The sequence below is a fragment of the Mirounga angustirostris genome, unplaced genomic scaffold (genome assembly GCF_029215605.1).
Source record: "Mirounga angustirostris isolate CCGP_5_RB_7025 unplaced genomic scaffold, mMirAng1.0.hap1 SCAF_9, whole genome shotgun sequence".
NCBI lineage: Eukaryota > Metazoa > Chordata > Mammalia > Carnivora > Phocidae > Mirounga > Mirounga angustirostris.
The window spans coordinates 98001325-98013487 of record NW_026991717.1 but is presented as its reverse complement, the minus strand read 5'-3'; positions in this window follow the sequence as shown (position 1 = coordinate 98013487).

Here is a 12163-nt window from a genome sequence, read left to right as displayed (position 1 = left end):
TTTTTAAAAATCTTTTAAAAAAAGGAAGGGAAGGTAGGGTTACTGGGTTTAGATCAAAGCAACATTTAACTAGTTTGTTGGAAATAGACAACACAGGAATTTTTTTTTTCAACACAAGAATTTAATAGGTGGTAGATAATCAACTGGCCTAAAGTGTTGGTTATTGTTGGGTTGCCTGCAGCAGATAAACAAGGTGTATAAGCCTTAGATGAGGGGTCAAGAGAAACATAAGCAATGGGCTTATGATAAGTTCCTGGTTTGGAATAAGTACCCTTAAAATATAATCTTGTCCTTTATGCACAAATTGTTAGAAGGGGTTAGTATAAGTCAAAATGGCCAAAGTAGGGAGTTAGTCTAGTTTTTGCTTAAGAAAGGAAAGGCTCATTTGGTATCTGGATCCAGAAAGCGAGCACTGACAGAATTATTTCAGTCACTTGTATAGCTGATAGAGCTACTTAAAATATAAAGAGCATGAAACATCCCTTATTATTTTAGCATCACTCCTTTTATAAGGTGAGGGGATAAATCCTTTTAGTTACCTAGGGACCATATAGAAAATCTCAAAGATAGTTTAGGTATAAAAGAATCTTCACAGATTTTTTTATAAAATTTGAATTGGGGGTTTAAATTTAGGAAAGACAAAAGAATCTCTATTATATCAAAAACTAATGATGTACTATATGTTGGCTAATTGAATTTAAATTAAAAAAAAAAAGAGCCTCTATGCATTTAGGAATAATGATGAAGCATCTGTAGGATGATTTGGAGTGGAGAAGGTCTGAAGCCAAGGAGATGAGTTAGGAAATATTGCAATAGTCTAGCTATGAGATAATGAGGACCTGAACAAGAGTCTGTCCTTGAGAATGGAAAGGAAGAGAATGATGTGCTGCAGGGAATGAAGTGAGAACTGGTAGGTCTTAGTGACTGCCTGAGAGAGAAGGCACAGAAGAAGCTGAAGATGATGTCTAACTGTGATCCCAGGTCACTGGGAGAAAGAAGGGAACCCAGGACAGAAATGGGTTTAGAGTACAGTGGAGCTGAAATTTAAAAGGCAAGGGAAAAGGCATGTGTAACCGTGTAAAGGAGGAGATAGAAGGAAAGTTATGTGTGTTTTCATTCATTCATTCATTCATTCAACATTTCGTCTCATTCCACAATGGATCTGAAACCACTTATAAAATTATATAGAGTACAAATGATGAGAGAATTAGTGGGCGAGAGAAATAAGCACAGGCAGTATCAGTCAGATGGGGTATCAGCACATAGGTTTGCATGCTAAAGCACTACACTGCATATTACTAGGGTTATAGCGTAAATGTGGCTGTAGACTTCTTAAGGACCTGTGCAGGGACAGAGGCCATACCAGTGGAGGATTTCTAGTATCCATGAAGACAAATCTACTGTTTGGTGGGAGCACAGCTTTTCCTGATACTGACATATGAATATTTCCCTGTGTTCACAGAAAGAAGCACAGTGCTGTAATAGATGATGTATGCTCACATTTAATCCCTACAGGGACTGATGATGGTGCAAATTTATTAATATATGAATGCTGCTGGCCTTCCCTTCTCCCTGCTCTTTAAAGAATATTTTGGTTTTGCTCACTAAGCTGCTTCTCCCCCTCCACCAGTTGAAGACAGTTCTGCCTTTGCAGACTTTTTCCCCCTGGATTTTGTTGATGACTAATTGGGAGGAAAGGGAGAAGGATGGGAGCCAAGATATGTGTAAACGAAGATTGGGAGAGAAACCCTCTAAGGAGTTTTGGAGGAGTTTTGGCTTGAAGAAGTCATGAGGCATGACAGAAACACAGGAGAATAAAATGCTTTTTTTTTTTTTTTTTTTTTTAAGATTTACTTATCTCTTTTTAGAGACAGAGAGAGAGAAAGAGAGAACAGAGGGAGAGGCAGAAGGAGAGGGAGAGAGAGAATCTGAAGCATACTCCCCACTGAGCATGGAGCCTGATGAAGAGCTCAATTTCATAACCCTGAGATCATGACCTGAGCGGAAATCAAGAGTTGGATGCTCAACGGACTGAGCCACCCATGTGCCCCAAGAACAAAAACATTGCTGTTGATTATGCATCGCCCTCATAGCATTTGAGAAATATTAGTCAGGGATTGCTTCATTTAGAAATCTTAGTTGGTTGCTGCAGGTTTTTCTGTGGATGTTGGCACCACTCTGAGACTGATGGATGTGGGTCATGGTGTCATTATGTATCTACAAGGGGCTTCAGGTGGGATAGTGGACCCAGGTGCTGGACTGAAATCACCAATGCAGACAAGAGTCAAGAAACAGTTTCACTCTGATGGTTAGGCCAAGAGCACAGGTGATCTTGAAACATTGGAACAGAAGACAAACAAGACTTGATCCACATTGATTTACAAACCAAGGGATAATGCACTGGTGTGTGTTCACTTAACCAATGTTGTTTCATTAGAAATAAAATGAGGGGCGCCTGGGTGGCTCCGTCAGATAAGTGTCCAACTTGTGATTCTGGCTCAGGTCATGATCTCAGGGGTTGTGAGATGGAGTCCCCCGATTGGGCTCCCTCCTCAGCGGGGAGTCTGCTTGAGAGTCTCTCCCTCTGCCCCTCCCACCCACTCGCATGCGCATACTCTCGCTCTCAAATAAATAAATCTTTTTTAAAAAAGAAATAAAATGAAAACAGAACAGGAAGTCTCAAGAAATGACTAACTTGAAATTGTTTTCTATGTCAATATATATGAATGCCTCCTTTTTAAAAGAGCTCCAAGAAGAGGTATAGGCCAGATTCACGTTCTGCATGATTGTGATTGTTCCAGTAGCACATTTAATTATAGGACATTTCTTAGTGAGGGCTACAAAAAATGAGGGTTCCTAGCCTCTCCTTCATACTTCTGTTGCTCCCCAAGAAAATTCTGGCTTTAGCTAGTGAGCTTTCTTCCTCCTGTCCTGTTGTCTAAGCAGTGTCCTGCCTTTAGTAGACCAGTGCTTCTGAGGCTTCATGATGAAAAATCAATAGGACAGGGGGTAGGATGGCGAAGGACAGTGGGTAGGCAGGATAGGACAAATCCAGAATTTTCCTAGAGATTTAGGAGTAAGAGATGCAGTAGGAACTGTAGTAAGATGGTTGATGACAGGTGGCATTTTTTCCAGTAGCTTTATTAGTTTTTACAACTTCATTGAGGTATAATTGACCTCCAATAAACTGTACATATCTAAAGTGTACCATTTGATGAGTTTTGCTATGTGTAGATAGTCATGAAACTATCATTACAATCAAGATAATGAACTTGTGAAAATAAAGAAAACCATAATGATCAAAAATGGAATCAGGAAGCCCTGAAGGGGGAGCTCTCACCAACTACCATTCATACTCCAGCAGGAGGAGGGGAAGAATTTCTCCTTGTCCAGCAATAGTCCAGCCAATGAGAAATTGTTACACTCAGCCAGTGAAGAGCCATTACTTGAACTCTTGGAAGCAGTCCCTCCTAACTTTCTCCTTTCTTCCGTAAAAGCAAGCCGGTCTCCCCTGTTTTCCAGTCTTGCCTGTGGTTTGCCATAGTTTGCTTGTCCCAAATTGCAATTCTCTGGTATTCCTAAATAAACTTATTTTGTAGCTAAAAGAGCTGGCTTTTTTTTTTTTTTTTTTAGGTCAACCAACTTATCGATGACATTTTAGGAAATATTGCTACGACTGTGTATTAACTTTGCTGTGTTTAAAAAACACAAGTTAAGAGTCTCCATTATTTTTTTTTAAAGATTTTATTTTATTTATTTGACAGAGAGAGAGAGAGACAGCTAGAGAGGGAACACAAGCAGGGGGAGTGGGAGAGGGAGAAGCAGGCTCCCAGCCAAGCAGAGAGCCCGATGCGGGGCTCGATCCCAGAACCCTGAGATCATGACCTGAGCCGAAGGCAGACGCTTAACGACTGAGCCACCCAGATGCCCCAAGAGTCTCCATTATTTTTAAACTGCCTTTTGGTTGCTGGACTATGTTGCTTTGACTAGGACTCCACCCACATTCTGGGTCATTGCTTCAGTGGGGTTACATATAATACAGAATTGATATGGCTGTTTGAGATTCTTCAGTTGTAAATATCATTTAAAAATATAACTTTAAGGGAGGAGAGGAGGCCTAACAGTACAGCCATGTTTGCTGGACAGTCTGCTTGAGCTAAGGGCAAAATTTCTAATCTCCAGCAGAATGATGGATCATGTGCTTTTGTCAAGCTCCACTTCTTGGTTGAACTTTGGATCCATCTCGGACCACAGAGAATTGAAAGTTGTAATATTTAGCAAAACTTGGAGTGGGGATATTCTGGGTTGCTAATTAAAACCAGATCCAAATGCTTTGACAATCAGTGGAGTCAAAGGTAAGATTATGATCCTCTTATTGAAATTAAGGAGCCTGGCCAGGACAGTTGTTTGGACAGAACCATGGCAGAATGGAAATCATCCTCAGGAAACAATTCTGGGTCCACTCTAACTTATAGATAAACAGTTAAGACTCCAAGACTCTGAAGTTCTGTGGCATGTAACAGATCATTTTCAAATTGGAAAAATTTTTTAAAGAAGATACTGTTAATTGCCACCGAAGTCATAGAAAAATTTAAATTCCTGTAGAAATTCTGATTTTAAACAGTGTACCTTTCTGGTGTGCTCACCAGTATAAATTAATTGTAAGTTGCACAAAAGATACTTGAAAGTGAAAAAGATACCTGCTTAGAGAGCATCATGAAGGCAGGGAGTCAGGTAGAGGGTATTGCTCTACCATCTCCTGGCTGGCTCTGTGACCTTGAACAAATGACATTACGTCTTTGGATGTCTAGTACCTCGTCTCTAACATGGACATAATATTCTACCTACCTGAAGGCAAGGCATAGGCCACGTGCCTTGAAGCACCCATTAATTTCTGAGCATCAGTGATCTTGATTCCTTCTGTGTAGAATGAGAGCATCGAATGACGTAATCTTTGATTTGTTCTTACTATGCCGTAATTCAGTTCTTGAGCTTTTAGAGAAGTAGGGGCAGGCGGGAGGACTGTGAAGAGGACTGGGCAGGGAGAAAAGCCTAGCTCTGTCTCAATGATGAATGCTGAAGTAAGCATACGGAACGATGAACAAGAAGGTTCTTAGTAGCACTTAGGACCTAGCTAAGGATGTGTGAACCCAGCCAGGCCCAGCAGCCTGAGATCATAGTGGGAAAAGCTGAGGACTGAAGAGACCCAGACGAGGCCGATTACACAGGGAAAGCTGTGAGCCAGACCCTGGGGTCCAGCCTCTGCATGCGGAGAAATGAATCCAGAAGCAGGTTGGTGTTCAAAGCAAGTGGACTGGAAGGGGTATTGTTCTGTGGAACTTTTGTTCAAGATTAACCTAAAGAAGCAGAATTCTGAAAGTCAATTCAGAGAAAGAGACTTGAAGTTTAAGGTCTTGGCGGTGAAAAGCTGCTATCACTCCATAGCCTGGGAAAATAGCACTTGGAGGAAAGTAAAAAAAAAAAATCTGTGCTCTAGGCACACAATTAATAAGCTGTGAACCTCAGAAAAAGGATTTCACCCCTTGGAGTCCTATCAGTAGAACAAGGTGCAATTCTAAAGTCCTGTTTGTCTTTCTGGCTTCCATAGTAATGGGGCAAGGGTGGTACAGCTCATGGTTCAGAATAAAGAAGCAGCTGTCCGTAGAAAATCTTGATTTTACCCCACTATATATTACATGTTCCCAACGGTCCCTCCAGCAAAAGGAGGTGGATGGTGGGGATAAAGAGGAAGTGGTAGAACTTCCCCAGAACACTGGAGGACCTGCAAGGGACCATCCTTTCTACATCCTTCCTTCACCAGCTTCTATGGTGTAACTTCCAGAACTCCACCAGTGCTCTTAAGTCATGTCTGCTCTCTCCTTTTCCTGCCCCACCCTAGCATGTGCTGGCAACAGAGTGAAAAATGAATGGATGACCATTCACCCAACTGCCCAACTGGACCGCCTTGAGCTATTGTGCCTCCACCAAAGGACATCAACAGGAGTGTGACAAGCTACTCCTTTAATGATGTGGGAACTAAGAGGAAGGCTTGGGTGTAGACAGGAATCCAGCCCTGTGGTTGTCTGGATTATTCTACAGTATGGCGAGGGGAACCTCAGGTCCAGGCCCTTCATCTACATGCCTCTGAACCAAAGATTTTTATATACTGAATATTTATTTCTCTGGGCTCTGTGCATTTGGGTATTTTGAAGCTTGTTACACCCAAATTTTTATCTACTTTTTTTTTTTTTAAGAATAACAAAAAGGATGAAAGCTTTAAGATATTCTGAGAAGGAAGATTCTCTTGTTGGCATTATATCAAATTCTTTTCTCTGGGGGAGGCCTGGTGTTGGGGCAGGGTGGGGTGGGTTCAAAAGGGTTGTAACATATTCTGGCTTTGGGCCCAACATTGTTGAAAAATGCTCAGAGGAGACTCAGAGCACTTAGATGTTTGGCTTTAAAACTTTCTTTGTTTAGATGTTCAAATTTGTTTAAATATTTTCTGAAATAGAAACAATAAAAGAACTTGAATAGAAATTTTTTTTCCGTGAAGCAAATTCTTTCCTGACTTAAACTAACAAGTTCACTCTAAAATCACATTCATGTCTTTATTAAGTATCATGCAAAAGAAGTGAAATATATATAGGATTTGGTAAGTTTTAAACTACTCCGGACTTTCCACAACAATAATAACCACTATCAATTACTATTTGATGTTATGTCCTAGGTCCTGTTCGAAGTGTTTCACATACTTTATCTCACTTAATCTTCTCAATAGTCTTTAAACTCAGTAGTACTATTAGCTTCACTTTAAGGGTCGGAAATCAGAGAATCGTGGCTCCAGGAACTTGCCTAGGGTACATTAGGAGCTACATAATTTAGGTTTGGTTGCCAACCTAGATTGATTTGACCTCCAAGCCTGGTCTCTGCCAGTAGTGTGCTGATGAATGTTCAACATCCAGCTGTCTAGTAAGGAGGGGAGGTCTGCCTTATAGTGCTTGCCAGTTTCCAGTAGTACAAATATTCAACTACCACATGTTCAACTACCAAACGTTCAAGCCACCAACGTGACCTCACTGAACACAGAGTGGGGAAGAAATACACCAAACCAACTCTCGCTGCTCTCAGCTCTATCAGCTGCCCCCAGCACACCACAGCTTACCTTGTAGATTATGTTGTTATCAAATACATTTTAGAGCCTGGAGCAAACCCGTGTCACTCACCATTGAGTGGCAAGGTCTGCAGTCTTCTTACTCCTCATATTCCCACACACTTACTCTTGTAGGGTGCTTTCTTGAGCACTGCCCCTGGGTTCTTCACCTGGCCAAGCACTGCCATAAAGGCTTCCCACGCAATTTTCTCATCTGATTTTCTCTGTAAGGGGAGATAGTTGTTGCTCTCCTTCTTTCACAGAATGGGGAAACAGAGGCGAGGGTTTAAGTATTTTGGTGAAACTCATGTGAAAAGAATGTGAAGGAACTGAAGGGTCTGGATTGGGTTCACTTTAGCCAGTGGATAGATCATGATCTCAGATGTGTCCCTTGATCCTTCCTAGCTTTGATGATCTCATCTCTAAAATGATTGAGTAGGCATCAACTGAGGCAATTTAAGTGAATGGCGTTAATCATCCAAATGTTTATATAATATTAAGTTTTGGTGTTGAACAGACACTGCTGAACAAAACTTCCTTTTGTTCACAACTTTTGAGCTTTCAGGGAAAATGTTAAAAATTGAGAATTAGAGGCACCTGGCTGGTTCAGTTGGTAGAGCATGCAACTCTTGATCTCAGGGTCATGAGTTCGAGCCCTACGTGGGGCGACGAGCTTAAAATAAAAACAAATTGAGAATTAGATCAATTATTGTGTAATTTGGGTTTTGATGATAGAAAAAATGATACATATTTTTTAATCTTCAAGAGCTTTAAAGAATATGTCCAAAAAGAGTATTTTTAAATGGAACTAAAAAGTTGTGAATTCATGGATGAATATCTGGAATCAGTCTTCTCCAGGGGAACTTGATCCAATTGTTTTATTCTGTTTCTTAGACCTTTTTGTTCTTGCTGATTTTAAGGTTAGGATAGAAAACCACCTGAATGCAGATGGACTAAACTGTTGTTCCAGGTCCCTTCTTAGAGCTGTCTCTAAATTCACTTTGCAGAGAAATGGTAGGTGAATCTAGACACAGGCTTATGAAAGTTTTCTCATACATTGATACATGCAAATCACAGGCAGTATCAAGACTTGATGTTTAAGGAATTAAATCCTCTACATTCTCTTTTGACCAGAAGGAATGTTGAGAAAGAAAAGTATAGCTCTGTTCCCCCATAGATGTGATAAAGTCTGAGCCTTGCAAAAGAGCTTAAGTAGTACAACTTGTGTAAGAATTCTTTGGGTGCAGTTAGTATAAACAAAGGGTCCTTGGCACGAACAGAGAACTAAGCAGCTGCAAGAGATTTGCTTTAAAAACCAAAAGATTAAATACTCTTAGGAGAGAAAGAGAGAGAAGAAATACCCACTAAGGGCTCTGATATTTCCTTTTTCTTTCCTACTTCTGTATAGCCTTCTAGATTTAAATAATGCCTATCCGTGGTTAAAAAGACCAAAAGAATCTTCTACTTAAGAATGACCATATTATCAGCATTTTCCCTTTATCTCTCTCAGCTTAAGCAAGCATAGGAGTCTAAGGTTAAGTCACAAGAAATAAATTATTTACATTTACATTCCCTTGCCACCATATCTATTCTCTATCATCAATGAAAGGATGGTGATAGTAATTTGACCCCCATGAAAATATTACGAGTAAGTGGGAGTGATTGATGCGGAAAGTAATTGCCTTGAAATGAAATAATTAAAAGTACATGCCAGGACCAGTTTATTATGGAAAACCCTGGTGAGCAATAATACAGTGTAATAAATTTCTTTGTAGTCTTGCTATTCCTTATGATACAACAACTACTCATATGCCAAGTTTCTTAAGACATAAACATGAAATTGACTAGACTTTGTTTCTTATTTCCACACAATTCAAGTGATCACATCTTTTTAAAATAGTCCTTAAGTTGCAACATAATTCTCAGTTCAAAGCTGGGAAATGTGCAGTGTATAATTTCATCAGAAAGTTTGCACAACTTTAAAGTTTACTCGAATATACTAGAAATATAATGGCTATTACATGGGAAGCATATGGAATTGTGAAAATGTGATTTTTTTTTTTACATAAGAAACCCCAGAAAATTTGTTTTTTTAGAAAATATAATACATTAGATGATTGAATAAAGCATGCAACTGAATACCATGATGTGGAAGGCTAGCCAAGATTATTAAGTGATAAAAGCAAGTTTTCAAACTGTATATTTAAATGCCACTGTTTTTGCGCTTGTATGAAACTTTACTATATACATAGTACAGCATATACATGGAAACTATATGGAGGAATATACAGCTAAGCTGTTAATTGTAGCTATAACTAGAAAGTAAAATTATTTATTTTATTCTATTTTATTATGTTATTTTAGTCACCATACAATACATCATTAGTTTTTGATGTAATGATCCACGCTTCATTGTTTGTGTATATCACCCAGTGCTCCAGGCAGTATGTGCCCTCCTTAATACCCATCACCAGGCTAACCCATCCCCCGCCCCCCTCCCCTCTAAAACCCTCAGTTTGTTTCTCAGAGTCCATAGTCTCTCGTAGTCATCTCCCCCTCCGATCCCCCCCCCTTCATTTTTCCCTTCCTTCTCCTAATGTCCTCCATGGTATTCCTTATGTTCCACAAATAAGTGAAACCATATGAAAATTGACTTTCTCTGCTTGACTTATTTCACTTAGCATAATCTCCTCCACTCCCATCCATGTTGATGCAAAAGTTGGGTAGTCATCCTTTCTGATGGCTGAGTAATATTCCATTGTATATATGGACCACATCTTCTTTATCCATTCATCTGTTGAAGGGCATCTCGGCTCTAGAAAGTAAAATTATTAAAGGAAACTTTGGTATTCAATATAACATTTCTGGAACATTTTAATTTTTTAATAATAAGCATGTATATCATGTTTGAAATCAGATAAAGTGTTTTTTAAAATCTGTATATACAGCTGGCAAATAAGCATATGAAAAGCTGCTCAATATCATTCATAATTAAAGAAATACAAATTAAAACCACAACGAGCTACCATTACACATCCATCATAATGGCTAAAGTGAGAGATTGTGGCAAAATCAAATGCTGGAGAGCATGCAACAAAAAACAGATCGTGGATACATTGCTAGTGGGAATGTAAAATGGTACAACCATTCTAGAAGACAGTTGGGCAATATCTTATAAAACTAAACATACACTTAGCATATGACTCAGTAGTTCCACTATTAGGATAAAGGAAAGAAAAACTTATTTCATGCAAACACCTGTACATGAATGTTTGTAGCTGTCTTATTCATAATCATCATCATCTGAAACGGCTGAGTGTCTGTCAACTGGTGAATGGATAAACTGGTATGTCAATAAAATGAACTACTCTTCAGCAGTCAAAAGAAACAAGCTCTTAATATATGCAACAACGTAGATGAATCTCAAATGCATTACACCGAGTAGGAGTCCAACCCAAAGAGCGGTATGATTCCATTTATATGACATTCTGGAAAAGGCACCACTGGGAGTTGGTATCCAGGGATTAGGGGTGGGGTGAGGGACTTGGAAGCACTGGGCAGGGTGTTCGGGTGCTGCAACTGTTCGGTTTTTTGTTTGCAGTGGCAGTTATACAACTCAAAGCATTTTCAAAACTCCTAAACTATACACCCCAAAGGTGACTTTTATTATATGTAAATTTAAAAAAAATTTTAAATGCTATTTAAAAAAGATCTCATTAATGTTTTATTTTTGTAAGTCCACAAGTCTTGATCCATCCTATAAATTTTCTGGGTAGAAACTGCTTTTAAATGGACCGAGGTGCTTGCCAATTGTAAATTAACTGCGATATTCTTGCTACTTGAGGAGAGATTGGGAGTTCAGGGCCATAGCTGGTAAACTCTCTGTATAAGTGCAAACTGTATCAAGTGTGGGTCAATACTCAGTTAGTCAGGAGTAGACTGTACAAACTGTGATGCTGTCCGTTAAGGCTTTAACCCTCTTTGCACCGGAAGGTTGCCTTGGCCACCCATCAATTAGATGCAAAAAATCGTTGATCACATTTGTCTCAAATTCCTATGCTGCTTCTTCCTTTTATCCAAACCTCGAGTGAAGAAGGCCCTTGAGGGCCAGAACAAGCAAGGTTCTCTCCCCTCTAACGGTTTCGTGGATCCGACCTGCATATACTGCTTGAGCTCCAAAATCTATGTAATGCTTAGCGGGCAACATTAGAATAATCTTTAGCAGTTAGCATGGTATTTGGCAAAATAAAAGCACTGTTTCCAATTATATTTTCCCTTTAAGTTTGTGTGTCTTGTGGAGGGGCAACAAAAAATAAATAAATTTTTTAAAGGGGAAAAAAGAGAAAATAAAATAACAAAATCTGCCGGCCTAAGGCTAGAAGCCTGAGCTTTTCTCAGTCACATCCATTTTGCAGCTCAGCCTAGAAAGGAAGCCTCCCCTTTTCACATGGCTTATTAATGAGTCAGGCTTGACAAATTTGGGTTTGTTAATAGAAGAGCCTGAAACAGATTGTTCCATATAAATAAGTCTTTAAAGTGGCACCCTAAGTAATGGTTATGATGCACCAGATGTTTTTAATGAAGTGACCGCTTCACGTAACAGCCTGCCCAAGTGTCTACACTGAAGGAAGTGCCCTACCCCAAATGCCTGTCTATCGTTTTATTTCCCTTCTTCTCTCTGGTATTCTGTTTACTGTGGCTCCCAGTTGCTTCAAGTAGGTGCTAAAAGGAGGTCTTTTTAACCCAGAGCATCAAGTTAATGCTTCCATAGCTCAGTCAAGTGAACAGGGTCTTTGTCTTTGACAGGGTAACAGCCAGAAAGCTCAGGAAAGAGAGTCTCACTGCTGCCTGGAACTGATCTGAGAGAGGGTGCTTCTTCTGATCATCACTGTTTATCCCCGGCATGCTTGCGCTGGGGCCGCAAGGCCTAGAGCTCTGGCTCAGTGATTGCTAGCCTGGGAACTAGGCTTGATTTGTTCCTACTGGTGCTGTGACATGTGAACAAGTGACCGC